Source organism: Lutra lutra, chromosome 8 (assembly GCF_902655055.1).
Source record: "Lutra lutra chromosome 8, mLutLut1.2, whole genome shotgun sequence".
Taxonomy (NCBI): Eukaryota; Metazoa; Chordata; class Mammalia; order Carnivora; family Mustelidae; genus Lutra; species Lutra lutra.
In genome coordinates, this window is record NC_062285.1 from 50,879,765 (window position 1) to 50,902,230 (window position 22,466).

At 42.5% G+C, this 22,466-nt stretch overlaps 2 long non-coding RNA genes across 2 annotated transcripts; one reads left to right on the forward strand and one right to left on the reverse strand.

The window, feature by feature from the left end:
• The first annotated feature begins 2,459 nt into the window (after positions 1-2,459).
• LOC125106174 (uncharacterized) lies at positions 2,460-4,048 on the forward strand. Its single transcript, XR_007129254.1, has 3 exons — positions 2,460-2,819; positions 3,212-3,313; positions 3,916-4,048. It is a non-coding gene; the product is annotated as an uncharacterized LOC125106174 (long non-coding RNA).
• Positions 4,009-21,524, reverse strand: LOC125106176 (uncharacterized). Its single transcript, XR_007129258.1, has 3 exons — positions 21,482-21,524; positions 15,522-15,524; positions 4,009-4,119 (listed from the first exon to the last, which is right to left on the reverse strand). It is a non-coding gene; the product is annotated as an uncharacterized LOC125106176 (long non-coding RNA).
• Positions 21,525-22,466: the final 942 nt, after the last annotated feature.

A 22,466-nucleotide genomic window follows, 5' to 3' on the forward strand; every position in this document is an offset into this window, starting at 1 on the left:
GCATGAGAGGGGGGAGAGTCAGAGAGAGAAGCAGACTCTCCTCTGAGCAGGGAGCCCAGTGTGGGCTTTGTCCCAGGACTCCAGGATCATGACCTGAGCCTAAGGCAGACAATCAACTGAGCCACCCAGGCACCCCTTCTCTGACTTATTTCACTTAGCATGATACCCTCTAGTTCCATCCACATCATTGCAAATGGCAAGATTTTTTTTTCTTTTTCTTTTCCTTTTTTTTAAGATTTTACTTACTTGGGATGCCTGGGTGGCTCAGCCAGTTAAGCATTTGCCTTCAGCTCAGGTCATGATCCCAGGGTCCTTGGTTCAAATCCAGCATTGGGCTCCCTGCTCAGTGGGGAGCCTGCTTCTCCTTCTCACTCTGCCTGCTGTTCCCCCTGCTTGTGCTCTCTCTCTCTGGCAAATGAATAAATAAAATCTTAAAAAATCTTTTAAAAAGAGGATTTTATTTATTTATGGGGGGCGGGGCTTGTGAGAGAGAGTACAAGCAAGAGGAGGGGCAGAGGGAGAAGCAGACTTCCTGTTGAGCAGAGTACCCTACTACGGGCTTGATCCCAGGACCCCGGAATCATGACCTGAGCAGAAGGGAGGAGGCTTAACTGACTGAACCACTGCAAATGGCAAGATTTCATTCTTTCTGTTGGCTGAGTAATATTCCATTGTGTATGTATACCACATCTTCTCTATCCATTCATCTGTCGATGGACATCTATGCTCTTTCCATATTTTAGCTATTTTGGACATTGCTGCTATAAACATTGGGGTGCGTGTGTCCCTTTGAATCACTATTTTTGTATCCTTTGGATAAACACCTAGCAGTGCAATTGCTGGGTCATGGGGTAGTTCTATTTTTAACGTTGTGAGGAACCAACATACTGTTTTCCACAGTGACTGCATCAGTTTGCATTCCCACCAACAGTGTAAGAGGGTTCCCCTTGAGGCTACTTATTTTTAAAGAAGATCATTTTTGCTGCCATTGGGGAATTAGTTAGAATGAACCTGGTTGGAGGGATACAGGAGGAGCAAGAGTAGATATGATGAGAGAAATATACCAATAAAATAATAGAAACAGAAATAATTAACATTTATCAGACATTACTCAATCCCAAGCACTCAGTGTTTTAAGTGCTTAGTGTTTTAATTTTAATTTAATCTTCCTAACAAGCCCTTTGATGTTACCCCTATTTTATGGAGGAGGAAACTAAGGTTTGGAGAGATTAAGTCATTTGCACAAGATTATATAGCTAACAAGTGGTAGTCAGGATTCCAGCCCCCACACAAGGGCATACACTTATATAGTGCTTCCTACCTGCCAAGCACTGTTCTAGGCACTTTAATCTTCACAAGAACCTTCATAGATATTATTCTAGTTTTAATGAGGAAACTAGAGGCCCAGAGAGAATAATTACATACCCTACAAGCAACTGGCAGAACAGGTCCTTCTAGTTCTAAAATCCTATCTTTGAATGTGTCATTGTTTATTCATCCCAGGGAACATTTCTGTGCCCACACATTTGGAGCAGGGTTTTCTAGCCAGGAGTTGTGATGTGACTTGCTTCTGTTCCCATGAACCTTTGGAAACCTCTCCTAACCTCTTCTAACCAGCCTTGCTTGAGCCTCTCTTCCAGCATTTTCCCTGTGAAGGCAGAGGAACCACTGTCATCCATAGGTCTCCTCTTCTACAGGATTTTGCCCTGCCTTTCCCCCGAGGCTTGGCAAGCTCTCTGATCTCCAGTGAACCTCAACCCAGAAGCTGGGGGAGGTGGGAGGAGAGAGCGCAATCCAGAGTATCATGGGGCTGCCTGGTCACTGAACTATCACCTGGCCAGACTGTCTGAGACATTCTTGAACAACAAAAGTGTAAATACTGCATCTGGACCAGAACAAATGGATACAGAGAATTTTATTTATTTATTTATTTATTTATTTATTTATTTATTTATTTATTTTTTAAAGATTGTGTTTATTTATTTGACAGAGAGAGAGAGAGAGAGAGAGAGAGAATGAGATCACAAGTAGGCAGAGAGAGAGGAAGGGAAGCAGGCTCCCCACCTAGCAGAGAGCCCGATGTGGGGCTCGATCCCAGGACCCTGGGATCATGACCTGAGCCGAAGACAGAGGCTTTAACCCACTGAGCCACCCAGGCGCCCCGATACAGAGAATTTTAATGTCAAACTTGGAACAACAAACAAAATGTTCCTTTGGTAATGTCCAACAGAGGAGCAGGAGGTATAAGGATCTTTAAAATTGTGTGTGTGTGTGTGTGTTTTTAATAGTCAGGGGCAAGTTTCAACCAGGATATGAAAATGAACTGGCAGTAAACAGCTTCAAAGGCAGAATTGAGACTCTCCTTAGAAATCTTGTGACATCTCCTGTCTTGTGCAATTTCAAGAGCCTTTCAAAATAAGGACAGAAATGCCAGCTCTTCTAAGTTTGCCAGAGAAGGAGAGGTCTGAATTTCTCCTTCTACTGAAGAATGAGGAGCACCATCCCCACACACTCCATCCCCCATCCCCACATAGGGTTCTACCACCTTCCATACTAGTACCAGAAGAGGCAGGTGATGGGTTGGCCACGTCCAAGACAACAATGGCTTAATTATTATGTGTGACTCATGCTTCGGGAACCTGTTGGCCAGGCAGCTGGACCTGTAAGGCTTGAGGGCGCTGGCTGTGTGTCAGAAGGAGAAGGTCCAGCAGCTGGGAGGCCAGATGTCAGAGAGGCTGGAGTCGGTGGTCCTGGGCCTCCCTAAGACAGAGAACATCTCTGCAGCCACCCAGTGGGGGAAGGAGTGTGTGAGGGCGGAGGTATGACATAGATATATTTCTCTTAATCTAGATGTTCTCTTATTCCAAATACTGGTCCCATGAGAAGATGACACCAGCCTGCTAAATAAGAGAGAGACACTATTAAATTGCAAAATTTGCTCTTAATTACCTACTTTGGCAGAAAAGAATAATGATTTGGATCCAAGACTGCAGCTAATTCTACTTAGTCATAGTCTATGGTATGTAGCCATAGGTATATAAACATGCTTCCTATTAGTAAAAACTATTTAATAACAAGTAATCTTTGTATAGTACTTCATAATTTTATAAAAAAATATTTTTATATACCCTACGTCCTGTTTAAAAAAGTTTTCTTTCACCTCAGATCATCGGAACATTTTTTTAATGGGTCTTGCTTGTCCACATTCAAGGTCTTTGCCCAGAGCTCCTGCACATACTGGTACAATGGAGCATATGCGAGTTGGAGTCTGGATACCTGCAAAACATTCCAGCTCCACTCTGTGTGACCTCAGGTAAGTCATCTAACTTCTCAGTGATCCAGTGTTTTTTTCCCAGTAAAGTAGGACTGTGATAAAGCATCCCTGAGATAATGTACATGAAAAACTTTGAAATGGAGAGATAGAGTCAGATAATGGACCTGGTGAGTGAGTCACAGGTCAAGTTAGAGAATGGGTATTCTCTCTTCTGTGCAATGGGGAGCCATAGCAGTTTCTGGAAAAAGGTGGTTCTTCTCCTGATCTTTCCCAAATTTCATTTGTCCATTCTGAATCCATCTAATTTCTTGGACTTTGGACCTCTGTCTACTGGAGTGTCTAGCACAGTCTTACTGTGAACTAGAAAAAGAAGGAAACTGTTGGCAAGTAGCTGTAGGAATCGGGGTCCTGGGAAAACCAGGAGAGAGGATAAGTTCCCAAAAGACAGAAGAGGAGGACCTAGGGTGCCTCTTTATAGGGGCTTCTCATGAGCTCTGTGCTAAGATTTGGAACTGGGATCCTGAAGGAACCTCCCCTCCCATGGTAGTGTGGCTTCAGTAGTTGCTGGGATTTCCACATTGGCTTCTGTTGTCCTTTACATGAAGGAAGAGAAGTTTACCAATCAGAACCGTCCTCCCTAGGTATATAATGGTCTCCTTGTTGCTCAGCAAGAAAATGCTTCAGATGGCAATGTTGGATAGAAATCTCTGCCCCACCTCCACTCTCTCCTTCTTTTCCCTCCTCCCTCTCTCATTCTTCTTTACTTCTGAATGGTTAATGGATACATTTGAAAATAACTGACACACTCAATAGCCTCTGGATTGTATACAAAGATCATATTCTTACTGCAGATACCCAAATTAAGAGTGGATTACACAAGACAGGTATTTCTTTCTTCTCTCATGGAAAAACCTGGCATGGTATGATATCTTCTCTCTATTGATTTGTCAGGGGCTCAGAGTTTTTCAGTCTTCTTGCTTTGCTATCCAACAGTCCAGGATGGCTCTAGCCAGCTGGAATGGGGAAAAGAAGGACAGGGCTCTATCCTCTAAGGGTACAGCACAGATGTTTTGCACATCTTGCTTGTGCTCAAGTACATTGGCCAGAGTTTAGTCACATTGTCAGACCTAGCTGCAAGGGAGGTTGTTCTCATTCTGAGTAGCCATGGATTCAGCTAAAAATCCAATTATGGTGGATAATGGAGAGAATGTATATTGTGGGAAAGCTGGCAGTCTCTGCCACACAGAATAAACCAATTCTTTTGGGGGATCTTTAGCAATAGCTTCTTCTTTTATAGTCTCTGGTATTTGACAGGTTTAATAATTATACTTCTGAATCTTTAGGTCAGATGATAGGGACGTGTCTATGAAGACTCCAGGAATTCTCCTTTTCTTAGGAACCCAGGCCTCTCTTAACAGCAGAGAATTGAGAAGAGTTTGGAAACACTTCTAAGAATCAATCAGCTTTGGTCTTTGGGTTGTTTCCTTTGCAGGATAGAGATACTTACCTTTGTTTTAAAATAGTTTTGTTGAGATATAATTTACAGACTTCACTTATTGAATTTTATGTAACTGTATAATTCAATATTTTTTTACTAAATTTATACAATTTGTGCAACCATCACACAAACCAGTACTGAAAAAAAATTTTCTTTATCCAAAATGTTCTCTTGTGCATTAAATCAGTTCCCACTTCCACGGATTTGTTTTCTGTCTCTATAGATTTACTTTTCTAGAAATTCTATATAAACAGAATCCTACAACATGTAATCTTTTGTGTCTGGCTTTTTTTTCTACTTAGAATAATGTTTTTGGGTTTATCCATGTTGCTGCATAACTCAAGAGTTCATTCTTTTTTATTGCTGAATTGTATTCTATAATATGGATTTACCACATTTTCTCCATTCACCAGTGATGGCCATTTGGATTGCCTCCAGTTTGGAACTAATATAAAGAATGCTACTGTGAAATTCAAATAGCCTTCATGTGAACACATGCTTTCATTTCTCTTGAGTAGATACCTTGGAGGGGAGCTGCTGTATCATATGATATTTTTAACTTTTTAAGAGATTGCCAAACTGTTTTTCCAAAGACATTTTATCATTATACATTCCCATCAGCAATGTACAATATGTGAGAGTTCTGTTTTCTCCATACCCTCAACAACCCTTAGCATTGTCAGTTTTTTGGATTATAGCCACACCACTATGCATGCAGTGGTATCCCTTTATGGTTTTAATTTGTATTTTCCTAAAAAAAAAATTTGTCCTTCCCTGTTATTAATGATACCGAGCACATGAAATGCTATAAAACTTCCTATAAACACAGCTTTAGTGGCATCCTATAAATTTTGTTTTCATTTCACTCAACTCAAGATCCTTTCTGATTTCCCATGTGATTTTTTCCTTTGCCCTAAGGATTATTCAGATGTGTCTTGATTTCCAAATATTTGGGGTGCTTTCAAATTTTTTCTTGTTGAATTCCAATTTAATTCCTCTCTTTTGTATGACTTCAGTCTTTTAAATTTTACTGAGATTTGTTTATGGCCTCATATATTATTTACTCTAGAGAATGTTTCATGTGTGCTTGAAAAGAAAGTTATTCTAGGGACGCCTGGATGGCTCAGTCAGTTAAGCATCTGCTTTCAGCTCAGGTCATGATCTGAGGGTCCTGCAATTGAACCCCACCTAAGCCTCCTTGCTCACTGGGGAGCCTGCTTCTCTATCTGCCTGATGCTACCCCTGCTTGTGTTCTCTCCCTCTGACCAACAAATAAATAAAGTCTTTTTTTTTTTTTTAAAGAAAGTTATTCTGTTTGTTGAGTAGAGTGTTCTATAGCTATTGGTTAGGTCAAGTTGGTTGATAATGTTCAAGTCTCCTTATCTTACTAATTTTCTGTTTTATCAATACTCAAGAGAGGAACACTTAAATCTCCAGTGGTCTGTTTTTCCTTCCAGTTCTGTTCATTTTGCTTCCTGTTATTTTGGGGGTCAGTTGTTAGGTGCATATACATTATAAATTTTATCCTTCTAAAGGTATCATGACATTATACAATGTCTCTATCTCTAGTAATATTTGTATTCTTAAAGTTGATTAATACAGCTATTTAAGTTCTCTTACAATTACTATTTGTATGGCAAAACTTGTTTGATCTTCATATTTTCAATCTGTTTGTGTTTGGGGATCTAAAATATGTCTCTTCTAGGGGCACCTGGCTGGCTCAGTTGGTAGAGTGTGCAATTCTTGATCCCAGAGTAGTGAGCTTAAGCCCCACAATTGGGTGTAGAGTTTACTTAAAAACAAACAAACAAACAAATAAATAAAACATGTCTCTTATAGACTGTATAGTTAGGTCTTGTTTTTTATACAGTCTCACAATTTCTACCTTTGATTGGAAAGTTTGGTTCATTTACAATAATGTAGTTATTAATGTCGTTAGTTTGTTGTGGTTTTTTTTTTTGAGAGAGCAAGAATGCACATGAATGAGGGGAGGGGCAGAGGGAAAGGGAGCAGACCTTAAGCAGACTCTCCCTGAGTCCAGTACAGGGTTCAACCCCAATGGCCCTGAGATCATGAGTCAGATGCTTAACCGACTAAGCCAACCAGGCACCTTAATGTTATTGGATTTGTATCTGTCACTTTGCTATTTATTTTCTTGTCTATTTTGCTATTTCTATTATCATTTAATTTATAATATTTTCTTATTAATTTATTTTCTTTAGGTCTTATATCATTTTTCCTCTGTTCCTCCTTTACTGCCATATCTTACGTTAAAAAGTTTCTAATAGGGGCGCCTGGGTGGCTCAGTGGCTTGAAGCCTCTGCCTTCGGCTTGGGTCATGGTCTCAGGGTCCTGGGATCGAGCCCCGCATCGGGCTCTCTGCTCGGCGGGGAGCCTGCTTCCTCCTCTCTCTCTCTCTGCCTGCCTCTCTGCCTACTTGTGATCTCTGTCAAATAAATAAATAAAATTTAAAAAAAAAGTTTCTAATAGACCATTTTAATTCCACTCTTCATTTTTAAGGCTTTTTTAAAAATGTTATTTCCTTAATAATTGGAGCAGTGGTTCTCAACTGTGAGCAATATTCCTCCCCCATTCCTGCTAAAGGATATCTGGAAATGGCTGGAGACGTTTGTCACTGTCACACCCTGGGAAGTCATTCAGAGTTCAGTCAGTTTTCGAATTAGCCGGGCTTTAGCTTTCCGCTGGGCTCCCACCGTTCACCGTTCTTCCTGTGCATGTGAAGAGCGCTCTAGACAGAGACCTACATATGAAAAGCTTTTTCCAGCCTTTTAGTGGCTCTTTTATTTCCAGGACCTCACATCTAAATTTCTGGTGGGTCTTCTGCTTGCCCCAACTGTGTCCATAAACTGAGGCTAGAAGAGCTTTGAGTTTTCCCCTCTCCCTGTCCTACTGATGAGGGAGCAGAAGACAAGCTGAGGGCAAAGCACGAGATGATACTCTGTAACTCCCCTTCCCCACTGGGTGGGACACATGTGATATTCCTGCAGGCAGCTCACAACCCTCTTAATGTTAATGCCTGACTAGGGACGCCTGGGTGGCTCAGTGGGTTAAGCCTCTGCCTTTGGCTCAGGTCATGATCCCAGGGTCCTGGGATTAAGCCCTGCATCAGGCTCTCTGCTCTGCAGGGAGCCTGTTTCTCTCTCTCTGCCTGCCTCTCTGCCTGCTTGTGATCTCTGTCAAAGAAGTAAATAAAATCTTAAAAAAAAAAAATGTTAATGCCTGACTAGAGGGAAAAACTACCTTAAAAATGGTAAGGCCCCTGGTATCCTGTGAGTCTTTTAACATGAAAATCCTTTGGAAACCTCCCTTTTCCTTACCTCCCCCGGCTCCCAAGTATATTATCATTTGTCTCTCACAGCCCCAGTGCAACAGCTCTTTCTGTTCATGGGTCCTGTCCCCGTGGTTTAATAAAATCACCATTGTGCACCAAGGACATCTCAAGAATCTTTCTTGATGGTTGGCTCTGGACCTCACCCACCAAGACTCACCTACGTTCCAAAACTACATCACTAAGTTTGCTGCTCTTACTGATAAGGCTGTGATGTGTTTCCATCTTCTGCCTGAAATTAAGCCTGCCCCCTCAGGCACAAAGATGCTAATTTTTCCAAGCAGCTCTGCCCTTCTTGCCTGTTAAGCTCCAGTGGGGATAGGGGAATGACCCCAGTCAAGGAGATCACAGTTTCCTGCTGATCTCATTTGAAGAGCTGGCAGTTTTTCATGACTAAATGATTCTCAATTCGTTATTTACTGTTGGTTAATTTCCGGAGAACTTAAACCATTGCTTCTGACAGTTCTGTCCAATTTTATACTTGCTTTTGGACAAAAGGATTTGCTGATCTCTTCATCCCATAGTTGGAAGTTCCCTCACTACCTTGGAGTTAAAGTTTGCATCATAAAACCTGGCAACCGGGGCACGTGGGTGGCTCAGTGGGTCAAGCCTCTGCCTTCGGCTCAGGTCATGATCCCAGGGTCCTGGGATCGAGCCCCACACTGGGCTCTCTGTTCAGCAGGGAGCCTGCTTCCCCCTTTCTCTCTTTGCCTGCCTCTTTGCCTACTTGTGATCTCTGTCTGTCAAATAAATAATAAAATTTTAAAAAGAAAATCTTAAAAAAAATAAATTAAATAAACAAATAAATAAATAAAATAAAACCTGGCAACCCTTGTGTAGCCCTTTCACCCCCAAAGGGTAAACAGCATTCTTGGGGGGGAGGAAATCTAGGTCCATGTTTCTCCAGAAGGCAGAGAAAACTAAACGTAGAAGTTCTTTGAAAACTGTAGGTCGTCTCCTACCAGCAATCAAGTATTTTTTTTAGAGGAGGTGAGGGGCAAAGGGAGAGTGAGATAGATAACCTTAGGGGGGGGGGCTCCATCTCACAACTCTGAGATCAGGACCTGAGCTGAAATCCAGCTGGGACACTTAAGTGACTGAGCCACACAGGTGCCCCACTCAAGTATTTTTGACCTTTGGTTCAAAACAACTGATTCTGAGCCCCAGCCAGGGCTCTGATCCATGTGGTATGGTTTTTTGAGGAGCAGTGTTGTTGGGGTCCGGAGCCAACGTGAGATATCTTTGGTGCAGATATCTTAAAGCATGGGAACAGGCCCACTGGGTAGGAAGAGCTGCGACTGCACCCCCAGATTGTGAGTAGTAGCTGATTATATATTTTGGGGTTGGGAAAGTAAAGATAAGGGAAGTTCCAAAAAGATTTTCATAGGCTAAACAAGACTCACAGGATATTGGAGGCCTTGCTATTGTCAAAACTAAGGTAGTTTCTCCCTCTAGCAAGGCATTAACATGAAGACGGATGTGAGCATCCTGGAGAACTGTACTCTGACTGATTCAAGTATTTGTCAGTGGGAGTCAGGTTATAAGGACTTCTCATTCTATCTATATTTCCTTCTGCCTTTGTTTCCTACACCACAGGTAGCCTAAGTCTCTCAACGGGCTGGTTTAGTCTCCAGAGAACCAGCTTCCTAAGGTCTGACACTGTGGTAGCTGCTCTCCTTAATGTGCTAGCATTAGCCTATCTTTCCCACGAGACCACAGAGGGGTGCAGGACGTTAACATAACAAATGCAAGGTCAGTCTGTGCCCGCAGCTGAGATAAAGCCAAGGTCTGGTCTGGGTCAGCTCTCAGCAATTACTGCATCTGACACTGAAGCAGCAAAGGATCTTGGTTCTGTTTGGAGATCTCTTGGGCAGAGCCTGGGGTGGCAGCTGCCTTTTTCAAGTGGTCAGACATAGGTGGGTCAGGTCCGAAGAGTCTGACAGTTTGCTCCCCAAATTCTCCCCTTTTTAAAGTGATTTCATCAGTTTCGGTGTCTTTGTCAACCTCATCTTGTTCTGCTTGTTATCAGTTCTGGGGTGTCAGCTGACATGGATCCCGGCGATATCCCCTAGCTGCAGTGTCTGAACTGCTTGACATTCCTTGACACAGGCCCCTGCTTGACATCAGAGACTCCATTTTGCCTTCTGCACTGAACCAAGTCTAAAGAATGAGTCGGTTAGGCAGGCAGCCAAGTTGACACTGTGGATTAATCACCAACGTTCCAACCGAGGCAGGTTTAACTCAGCCTCCCACCCAATCATCTTACTTCTAGTTCACCCTCAGCCTCCTTGCTCCACCCTGCCTCTGTAATTTGCTTTGGGTTCTTCCAGGATTGCCAACTTATTTTAATATTTATTCAAGCCAGGTAGATTTGGAAAGATCCGTATGCAGCAGTTACAACCATCTTTGACCTGACAACTGAGAAACAAAAGCCCAAATTTCCTGGCAGCCCTGAGCATGTGATGTAAAACCAACTGAGCATCTAAAGAAGAGATTTGTGCCCCCGATGGGCGTTGGGCAAGAGAACCCTGAAATTCTAGTTCTGGTCTACCACTGATTGACTGGGTGATATTGGGCAAGTTTCTTAACATCTCTAGGCTCCCTTGGGTTTAGGTTTTTGTTTTTTTTTTTTAATTAGTACAAAGAGAGGGGTAAGTCAGTTCCCAGATGCCTTCCTCCTCTAAGATGAAATGAATCAGGTTATTTTGCAAAGCTAACTAGAAATGATCTAGAATGGGTGGTGTCATGAAAAGCAAGCTGAGGTCCCTACTCAAAGGAGGAAGCGTCTACCTACAGTGCCGGGCTGGGGTTTAGGAATGAAACTCCAGGACCTGCAGTCACCCCAGCAACTCTCAGGCTTACTCCACACTTTCCCCAGAGGTCTCTTTCCTTCACGTTGTTGAAGAAGGCGTCTATCCCTTGTACCTATTTATAAATGTTATTGATTGAAGCAAATCTCTCTGTAGGGACAGACAGCAAGGGGCCTATATTGACTTTTCATATCCCCATCTTCACTACTCTGCCAAGTTATGTTATATCATTCTCTTGTACTAGCTTTCTCGGAAGAACCCGTGTGTCCAACTGGAACTAGGAAAAACCTATAGTAAAGTGAGTAGACCCACTCTATGGTCCCTCTGGGGGCCATATATAGCAGTTTATGCTAAATGCACTGGTGACACTAATTCCAATACAATGTCAAGTCCTGACAAATCCCACAACAGACAAGATTCAGAAAACTGACTGAATATGAAGTTCTTAGGTAAGCTTGAAGACTCAACCCAACATTTCCAGTTTCCAATTTCCAGTTTTAGAATTCAATGGCTTCCCTTTTAACACTCCTGCTGGGAGTGAAAAATGGTAGACAACCTTTTCATTCAGTGTAAGCTCAGAGGTCTGATATGATCCAGGGAGCCAGGGTGGGTAGCCCGAGGATGTGAGACATCCATAGCCAATAATATGTGTTTGGAGGTGGAAGGAACAGTCAGGCAATGTCAGGTCAGTTTTCCTTACATTTGGGGAAGATTAAATGTGAATGACTGAGCTGTTCATAAGTGACAAAGGTACGAGAGAAATGTTTACCACAGACCCATTCTAACCTGCCAGTGGGGGTGTCTTTTTGATCCTCCAGTAGAAAAGAAGGATACCTTAAAGTTAGTGTCGGGTCACTAGCTCTTTCAAAGTAGGAGTCTCCTACTGTCCTAGGTTTGAAAGTCTTCAATAAGATAGGAGAAAAAGAAAATAATACTAGGAACAAACATTTGTTGAGCCCTTTCTATGTGCCAGCTCCTGGTGTAAGCGTTTACATACATATGTTTACATACATTATCCCCTTTAGACTTAGGAAGATTTATTTCTCCTGTTTTGGAGGAGAGGAAACAGACTCAGAGAGGTTACATAACTTGTTCAGAGTAGAAAGTTGACAGTAGCCCTGGTCAAAGTCAAGTTTGTCAGAATGGCACTCTACCCTTTGATGGTGAGCAAAAACAGGGGTCACTGTCCTCTTAGGGCTGGAACATCCCATTGCTCAAGAGGCCACTTCCACCTTTCATGAGGGCTCATGACACCTCCTCTTCGCAGACCGTGTCCCACACGTCACCATGACTACAGTGAGGATAATTATATCTTGCTTCTCAGAGTCATTTAAAGGGTGAAGAGAGATCATGTTAGCAAAGAGTTGTCCTCAGAGCAGAGCATCATGATAAGCTTGGGCAAAACAGTAGTTTTAAACACAACCAGTCATATTCCTGATTCCTTGAGGCCTCTGCTACCTGTGTTTATTTCTGTCTCTACTTCTTTTTTTTTTTTAAGATTTTATTTATTTAGGGACGCCTGGGTGGCTCAGTTGGTTAGGCAGCTGCCTTCGGCTCAGGTCATGATCCCAGCGTCCTAGAATCGAGTCCCACATCGGGCTCCTTGCTTGGCAGCGAGCCTGCTTCTCCCTCTGCCTCTGCCTGTCACTCTGTCTGCCTGTGCTCACTCTCGCTTCTCTCTCTATGACAAATAAATAAATAAAATCTTTAAAAAAAAAAAGATTTTATTTATTTATTTGACAAGAGAGACACAGTGAGAGAGGGAACACAAGCAGGGGGAGTGGGAAAAGCAGAAGCAGTTTCCCTGATTTTGATGTGAGGCTCGATCCCGGGACCCCAGGATCATGTCCGGACCCAAAGGCAAACGCTTAAAGACTGAGCCACTCAGGTGACCCTCTGTCTCTTCTTTTCTCTAAGCCAATTCCCCATGAAAGTTAAGATCTCAGTTTTTTTTTTAAGTAAGGGAAAGTGGGAGAGGGGCCGAGGGAGAGAGAGAATCTTAAGCAGGCTCTATACCCAGCTCAGAGCTCAATTTCACAAACCTGAGATCGTGGCCTCAGCCAAAATCAAGAGTGGGGCCCTTAAACTACTGAGTCACTCAGATGCCCACCCTCCCTCCCCATCATTTATTTTAATTGGCCTTTGGAGCAGGCTTTTAAAAGTCCAGTTGTCTGGGGGTGCCTGGCTGGCTCGGTTGGTGGAGCATGTGGCTCTTTAACTCTGGGTTTTAAGTTCAAACCCCATGCTGAGTATAGAGATTACTTTAAAAAATCCAATTGTTGGGGGGCCTGGTTGGCTCAGTCATTAAGCATCTGCCTTCAGCTCAAGTCATGATCCTAGGGTCCTGGGATCAAGCCCTGCATCGGGTTCCCTGCTCTGCAGGAAGCCTGCTTTTCTTCTCCCACTCCCCCTGCTGTGTTCCTGCTCTTGCTGTCTCACTCTCTGGAAAATAAATTTTTAAAAAATCTTTAAAAAAATCCAATTGTCTAACAGCTCACTGCACTCCTCTCATTCCCATTTAACCAAAATGGCTTGCAAATGCACAAATATGATAGGATCTCCATTGCCTCTGTTTCATTCATTTGCTTTTAGAAAGGTTGTTGATGGGAACCTGGGGAGACAAAGAGTCCTATTTCCTAAGACAGATCTGCAGATCAGATTAGAATCAACCTCACCTTTCAGTCTATTCTGGAGATTAAAAACTATTCTAGGCAACATTACTAGAAGGGAAAATCATGTCCCACAATGTCTTCTACACCCAAGCCATTCCCACTAGTCATTCGAGAGTTTTTTAAGCATCATCTCCTCTGGGAAGCCTTCCCCAGATCCCTCCCCTGTGAGGTGACTATTCTGTCCACTCCCACAGCTGCATGCTTGCCATGTTTTATTGATATGCATGAAGCTCTTCCTTCATAGACTCTGAGCTCCTTGAGGTCACGGGCATTGTTTTCATTTCTGCGCTCCACCCATAGCACCGTGTCCTACTCAGAGGAAGTTTTCAGTCATGTTTGTAGGATAAACGTCACATTTAGGTTGCTTTCTGAGGAAAAGGTGCATTTGTCAGGTGTATTTCCCCCTTTCAGCAATGTTTGTATTGTTTTTGGACAGATTACAAAGTGAGTGCTCAATTATACATATAGTAAACCTTCCCTGTGCTGTAGGTCCTGACCTCTCATCTGTTTCTCCCTTTTTAACTTAAGTTTTGCTCATACCTTGACACGAATGAACAAATAAGCCAAACATACACACAGTTTTATTGTTTTTCCTTATTATATAAGCAATATAGGCTAGTCATAAGACATTGTAACACATGAAAAACACAAAAGGAGGAAATGATAATGAACGTAATTCTACCACTGAGAGATAACCAGTCTTAATTTTTTTTGGATCACACATGCAGACTTTTCTTTATGTATTTATATCCTTTTAAAATGGGTCATAGTGTTTATATGATACTTTTTTCTTTTAATATATATAGAAGTGCTATATATGTTTTATGTCATATTTAGATCACATCACTTTTATTCTGTTAACAAGTCACATTTTATTTATTCTTGGCTGGCTGCATTCTCTCCAGTTCTTAGCAATTATCCACAGCACTGCAAGGAGGTTAAATATGTAAGTTGTTATTTTATTATTAACTTAAGATAAATTTTTGAGAATAAAAATACTGGTACATACATAATACCATCCCTATGGGCATACGTAATTTATGTGGGTTTTAAAATTTTTTAATGAGCTACCAAATTCCCCTTAGGCCTCAGTGCCTAAGTACCCAGGTAACCTGAGTTCTTGTTAACCTTGGACACCCACATTAAAAATAAACCAAAACAAACAAGATACTTGGTCATTGCAAAGTCATTCTTGTTTTACTTGGTATTTCTTTAACCACTGGGGAGGTTACGTTTCTTTTCATATGTTTATTGATGTTTTCCTGATTTGTAAAGTGAGTGTTCTCATCTTCTGTTTTTCTATTGAGTAATTTGAATGCCTTGTTTCACATAGAAGTTCTATTACTACCCAGGAACCCGTAGACTCAAAGCCCATTTTGTAATGATAGGTGTTACCTGAGGTTTTGCAGAAAAGACTTTTCTGGGATTATTTTTGATGCAGGCAGGTTGGGTCCGAGCACCCAGAAGGGATTTCCACTGGACCAGCCTAAGAGGGTCCTTGGCTTCTCCCAGGTTAGAAATCCAATGCGAGCCGAAGAAGTGAAAGCAGAGTTTATTGAATAGCGTGAGTAACAGAAAACAGCAGATAGAGTGTCTGAGAGACTCAGAAAGGAAAGGAGATTGAGTCTCGTCATCGCTTGATGTTAGGGGTTTACACTGGAAAGGGGTCTAGAGTACATGTTCCTTTAGGAATCCAGGGTAGGGTCCAATCAAAGGCAAGTGTCAAGTGTCAGACAGGTGTTATCTCATGAATCACTGAAGGCTGGGGGAGGGGTTGATGCCAGCATCAGCCAAGACTTTTTCAAAGCTAATGTCCTGGAACGTGCCTGGGATAGAGCTCTTCTTGGTTGGTTGATTGATTGATAAATGTTGTTATCAGGTGTTTGGGACATAAGACAAAACTCAGAGAATGACGCACTTTCTTGCTTCTGCTTTGAAGTGGGAACACAGATTCTTTGGCTTCTTTGGAGGCTAAGTATAGAACAAGAGTAAATGGGGCCTAGCAGAAAACTGGCAGAGATGGAGTCTTTCTAAAACAGAGTCCCTTCAGCTTCCCCACTTCACTTCGATTATTAAAATTAATGTCGATTTATTAAAGTTGTAATAAAAGACATTATTCTTTAATAATTTGTTCAACTTATAAACCTTATTTTATCCATACAATTTAGCAGATTTTATCAGTTTTTAAGGGGGAGTTCAATTAATATTTTTTTTAAAGATTTTTTTTTTTTTAGATTTTATTTATTTATCTGTCAGAGAGAGAGAGGGGGAGAGAGAGCGAGCACAGGCAGACAGAATGGCAGGCAGAGGCAGAGGGAGAAGCAGGCTCCCGGATGAGCAAGGAGCCCGATGTGGGACTCGATCCCAGGACGCTGGGATCATGACCTGAGCTGAAGGCAGCTGCTTAACCAACTGAGCCAGCCAGGCATCCCAATTAATATTTGGTTATGCTATTTAAACTCCCTTGAGAAACTTAGACTTTATTAATAAACTTAATGTATTTAGGGTCACATGGGTGGTTTGGCCAGTTGAGTGTCCAACACTTGATCACAGCTCAGGTCTTAATCTCAGGGTCCTGAGTTCAAACCCTGGATTGGGCTCCACACTGGGCATGGGGCCTACTAAAAAATAATAATAATAATAACATATTTAATTTTCTCTTTAAAGTACATCAATTTTGTGACTGACAAACAAACCTTAAGTAAACCTTATAAATCAAATAGAAACAAATAAGTATAGCAAAGTCAAATTATCTTAATTTTCTCACATGTTTTAGGTACTTAAAATACTATATAGCTATGGAGTATTCCCAGAGCATTTTAGTTCAGAATAGTAATAACTCAGGGTTTGGTTTATTTGACCATCTTTAGACTTAATTCTAAGTCTCTTCAGAATTTACCCATAAAGGAGTAAATCATTTCCTCCCAAGTAATTTGACATTGTCCTTTTGGGTAGCTGAGGTTGCATATAGACCTGAGACTTTGTTCGGATAAAAATATTTATGCTGGTAGACATTGTCAAATGACAAAACTAACAAGTCCGATGTTCTTTCTTCAAGGGAACACAATCCATGGATTGAGGGAATACAGTGCCTCACAAGAAGTGAACGCTCTTCATAAGACATTGGGAAAGAGTGAGAGCTTTAAGAGGATTAAAATTTCCAGCTCCAAAATAGGGCATGGTTGGTTAAGGTTGCATATCTGACCTGATTTAGAAAGATCAAGGAACAAAGAAATAAGTATAGAGTCCAGAGTTGGCCTGGCATTTAGAGATTGGCTGACTGGATACACTGCATTTCTGGATAAAGCAGAGCATTTAAGGGCACGCAAGCGGGGTTTGCTGACAGGGTATCAGGGGTTGGAGCGGCTCCATCTCAGGCCTCCAAGTTTATTTCAACATGTAAGATGTGTTTTCTCACAATGATTGGAGACAAGTACTACTAGAAGTCTCTTTCCATATCTCTATGCCAGTTAAGGGGATCTCGTACAATCCACTAACGCTGCATTTGAGGGTGTGATATCTAATTTTCACATCTGACTTAATTCTGCCACCCCACCCACATTGATTCACCAACTGAGTGGACCCAATAGATTATTGCCAGTTATATTCTAAGCTGTATTATTTTCATATTTTCCCTATATGTAGTGCTACAGTTCTTACAGATATTCAAATGAGATCTGTTTGGATTCTGTTAACTTGACCTCTGCCTTACTCAAGGGTAACAATTCCAAGGTCATTCTTATAACAAGAGAACAACAAATTAGTTGTTGCAAGGCAGATAAAACAAGGCAAGTAAAAAGCTTTAAAGTTAGTGGACTAAATTATCATGGGCAACTACACAGGTTTAACTCAACCACAGTGTCCTTTCTCCTTCTTTTCCTCTCCCTTGGGCAAATCACCACAATCACATATTATCACTTGATTTACAAAGGTTGAATCCCCAGTTGCTGCATCAGGAAGCTATTAGCTCTAAATGGGGAGATTTCTCAGAAAGTTAGAAATAGTGTCACTCTGGATGTGAGATGAGTCATTTCAGATGTAACTCTACCCAAGAGATGGTTTGCTAATGTCATGCTGAGTAGTCATGAGAACCTCCTAAGTTTCCGTGGGGCAAGACATGTCACCAGGAAAGCCTGGACTGTGCTGTGTGCACATGACATGCATTCCACTTGGCACACTGCCACAAGTGTGAATATGGTAGGACTCTGACAGAGGGGTGGTGGGTTACATGGAGCCTCAGAGAAGCCAGAGAGGAAAGTCCATCCATATGGTCTGCGGCCCTGTGCAGGAGAGCGGCTATTCTGGACCTGAGGACTACTGCCAAGCTCCAGGACCCCATACTTCTAGAGTGGATAGAGGGCAGTTCACTCATGGCACTAACTTATTGGAATATTCTTTAAAAGCATCTCATTTCTTGGCTGACAATGTGTCCTCACCACACAATACCTTGATCTATGATCCAGATGTTCTCCATCTCACCCAGTTAGTCTTCCCTTTTGTCTCACAAGACCTCTTAGTTAGTATCCTATGAAAATGCCCTAGATAGGTTTTACTCTCAGGAGTAGCTTCCCCTGTAAATTGGGCTCTTGGTTTGTATATCAGCCTCTTCCCAGAGCTGATCTTCTGGGATAATGGTTAGAACTGGATATAAGGACTTGCAGTGCTGAAATACAGAATTGGCTGAGGAATACTTTACCATAATGGCCCAGGACAGTCCCTGTCTTGCAAGTCCCCTAGTGGATGCCTGAAACTGGATGGTGTCAAACTCCATGTCTACTGTTTTTTCCTATACATACGTACCTGTGATAAAGTTTAACGTATGAATTAGGCACAGTAAGAGATTAGCAACAATAACATAATAAAATAGAACAATTATATCAATATGCTGTAATAAAAGCTGTATCAATGTGGTCCCTCTCTCTCAAAGTAACTTACTGTGCTGTACTCACCCTTCCTGTGACGACATGAGATGATAAAGTGCCTACGTGATGAAATGAAGTGAGGGGAATGACTTGGCACTGTGACGTAGTGCTGGCTACCCTGACCTGATGATGCTCAGAAGGAAGACCATCTGCTTCCAGACAGAGGTTGACCAGGGTAACTGAATCCATAGAAAGTGATGGGCGCCTGGGTGGCTCAGTCAGTTAAGTGTCTGCCTTTGGCTCAGGTCATGGTCCTGCTGTCCTGGAATCAAGCCCTGCGTCGGGTTTTCTGCTCAGCAGGAGTCTGCTTCTCTTTCTTCCTTTGCCTCTTCCCTTGCATGAGCTCTCTCTCTTTCTCTCGAATAAATAAATAAAATCTTTTAAAAAAGAAAGAAAGATACCACACAGTAAGTGAAGCCATAGATAAGAGGGGCTACTGTAATGGGGTTCCCTCTGAGGCAAGAGGCCGGTTGACCTGCTGACTTATCTTTACCTCTACTTTGACTATGAATGTAGCAAATATAAATTAGTTTTGATAGAAGTGGAAAGAAAAATTCAGAGAGGTTAGAAGCTGGGTGGTTGTGCGGCCCGTGGGAGCACCATCACATCGGGAACTGGGGAGCCTTGTTGAGGCTTGGGGAATGACTGGTTTCTACCAATAGCAGAGGCAAAAGGGAAGATCAGGAGCGTTTAAAATTGCATGTTCTTCCCAGCAGAACATGCTCTCTGAAGGGCAGCCCATTGACACGGTGAAGCTCATGATCCCGGGAGCCAGCTTTTCGAGGACTGAATGCTGGCTCTACCACTAACCAACTATGTGAGCTTGGGCACAGAACTTAGCTTTTCTGTGATTTGGTTTTATTGACTGGGAAGGTCAAATGAGATAATGTACACAAAATGCTTAAAGCTGTGTCTGACGTTGGCTAAGATACACTACTACCATCTAAAGCTAATTGTGGAATGCCTTACTTCTCATGACGTAGATGGGAAAGAAAACCTACCGGCCACTTGGAAAGAAGCCAGACTAAAGAATGGAAAAAGGGTCACCTGATTCTCATGTCTATAATCTTTTTTGAGTAGTAAAGGGCGTCAACTTTTTCTTTTAGTCCATTCAGACAGGGTTTATTTCAAATAATCAGGAAATGCTTACATAGCTCCTATCAGGTGCAGAATACTGGTCTATGTGGGTTACAAATACTAACTCATTTAATCTTCTCTGACAACCTTCGCTGTTAACATGCCCATTCTGCAGATGAGGAACCCCAGCAGTCAGGCTCTGGAGACCTGTGCTACACTGCTGTGGGATACTGTGGGATGTTGTGGGATGCTGCCCATCTCCCCCTTCAGACAGGACTGTGACTGCCAAGCAAGTGACCTACACAGGCTGGAGCCCAGCAACAACCAACGGTGCGGGCCAAACATTTGCTCACCTGCTTGGCCGGTTTAATTTTTCCCCTCATCAGATGGGCATAAGAGAAGTGATGGATTCCTTGCCCAAACTGGGTTTAAAGTGCACAAAAACTGATTTTCTTCTTCGGATTAGAAAGCTGGGAGAGGGGCACCTGGGTGGCTCAGTGGGTAAAGTCTCTGCCTTCTGCTCAGGTCATGATCTCAGGGTCTTGGGATGGAGCCCCGCATCGGGCTTTCTGCTCAGCAAGGAGTGTGCTTCCCCCCCCACTCTCTGCCTGACTCTCTGCCTACTTGTGATCTCTCTCTCTGTTAAATAAATAAAATCTTAAAAAATATTTAAAAAATAATAATAATTTAAAAAAAAAAAGAAAGATGGGGTGCCTGGGTTGCTCAGTGGGTTAAAGCCTCTTCCTTCAGCTCAGGTCATGGTCCCGGGGTCCTGGGATCGAGCCCCACATCGGGTTCTCTGCTCTGCGGGGAACCTGCTTCCTCCTCTCTCTGCCTGCCTCTCTGCCTACTTGTGATCTCTGTCTGTCAAATAAATAAATAAAAAAATCTTTAAATAAATAAATAAATAAAAGATGGGAGAAAGAAAACATGGGGACCATCAGGCCACTGCTCTGCCCCACTTCTCAGCTGAAATCACACCGTGGTCTAGGTCACTCTTAGTTACATTGGCCAAAGTAAGTTCTGTAAACATTGTAAACATTGACTGTACTTGACATTTTTTTTTCTGATAGCAAACGTAGAATAAGAATTAAATTTGGTAAACTCCTGGGTAGCCCATAGTGTATTTCATTTTGAATGTATATTACCAGCCTTGGCAAAGTTTCTCCTCTTTCTGGAACTTCTGGAGCTACAAAGATTAAGTTTAATAAGGGTGGTGTTGGGGGATGCCTGGGTGGCTCAGTCATTAAGTGTCTGCCTTTGGCTCAGGTCATGATCCCAGGGTCCTGGGATTGAGTCCCACATCAGGCTTCCTGCTCAGTGTAAAGCCTGCTTCTCTCTCCCACTCCCCCTGCTTGTGTTCCTTCTCTGACTGGGTCTCTCTCTATCAAATAAACAAATAAAATCTTAAAAAAAAAAAGTGTGGTATTGATCTGTTAATAAGGAAGGAAGGAGAGGGACTTCCCTAGGCAATTAAAACCCCATGTTGCTTTTGGCTCTTTTGGAGTAACTCTAACCCATAATGGAATTGAAACAAATGGTCTGTGTCTTTGTCTGTACCTTCTTAGCATCTTAGACATAGTAGGTGCTCAGCTCGTGCTTGCTCCATTCAATTAAACCTACAGGGTAAAAAGAAATGTGCTAGGTCAAACACTCAACTGGGAAGAAACACACTGAATCTTAAAGCTGAATTTTTTTTTTAAAGATTTTATTTATTTGACAGACAGAAATCATTAAGAGGCAGGGGGTGCTGGGAAGCAGGCTCCCCACTGAGCAGAGAGCCCAATGCGGGGCTCAATCCCAGGACTCTGAGATCATGACCTGAGCTGAAGGCAGAGGCTTTAACCCACTGAGCCACCCAGGAACCCCACATCTGAACTTTTTTTTTTTAAGATTTTATTTATTTATTTGTCAGAGAGAGAGAGAGAGAGCGCGCACAGGCAGAGTGGCAGGCAGAGGCAGAGAGAGAAACAGGCTTCCCGCTGAGAAAGGAGCCCAATGCGGGACTCAATCCCAGGACCTTAGGATCATGACCTGAGCCGAAGGCAGCCGCTTAACCGACTGAGCCACCCAGGTATTCCATCTCACAGCTGAGCTCTTAACAGCAGTTATCTTTGGGAGGTGAGATTCGAGTGCTCTTTGTTTTCTTCTTTATACTTTTGATATTTCCACCCATCACAGCATATGTCCGGCTGCCTCCATTCTGGTTGCCAAATACAGAAAGAAGACTGAGCTCAGGGTTTCAGCACTGACTATGTACATTTTTCACTTCATCCCATTTTCAGAACAATATCCGTGCCCCCCACTCTTATCTAAATACTCATTGTTTTTACCCCCTCTTCCCTGGTGTGAGAGGGACAGTTGCTGTACTCATCTGGGAGGAGGTCTGGTGGTCAGTTTCTTGAATATGTTTTCAAGCGATCCTTCTTTTCTCAGGCCTTGGCCAATCCCCACTTCCAGAGACGTCTAGGGCCCTAATTCTTCAGCCCTATGGGAGTTCCTCAATTAAATTGAGATGCTTGTCAGCCCATTGGTGACACATGTGTTCAGTATTTTCAATTCTGCTAAGTCATTTGCCACTTGCCCACTTGCTTTCTCCTAAAATTTCATTGCTATGAGTCTTCTCTTCTTCCTTATGGGTTTATAGACTTTATTTTAGAAGGTATCTTACTGGGGCACCTGGGTGGCTCAGTGGGTTAAAGCTTCTGCCTTCAGCTCAGGTCATGATCCCAGGGTCCTGGGATCGAGCCCTACATGGGGCTCTCTGCTCAGCAGGGACCCTGCTTCCCTTCCTCTCTCTCTGCCTGCCTCTCTGCCTACTTGTGATCTCTGATCTACCTATCTGTCAAATAAATAAATAAAAT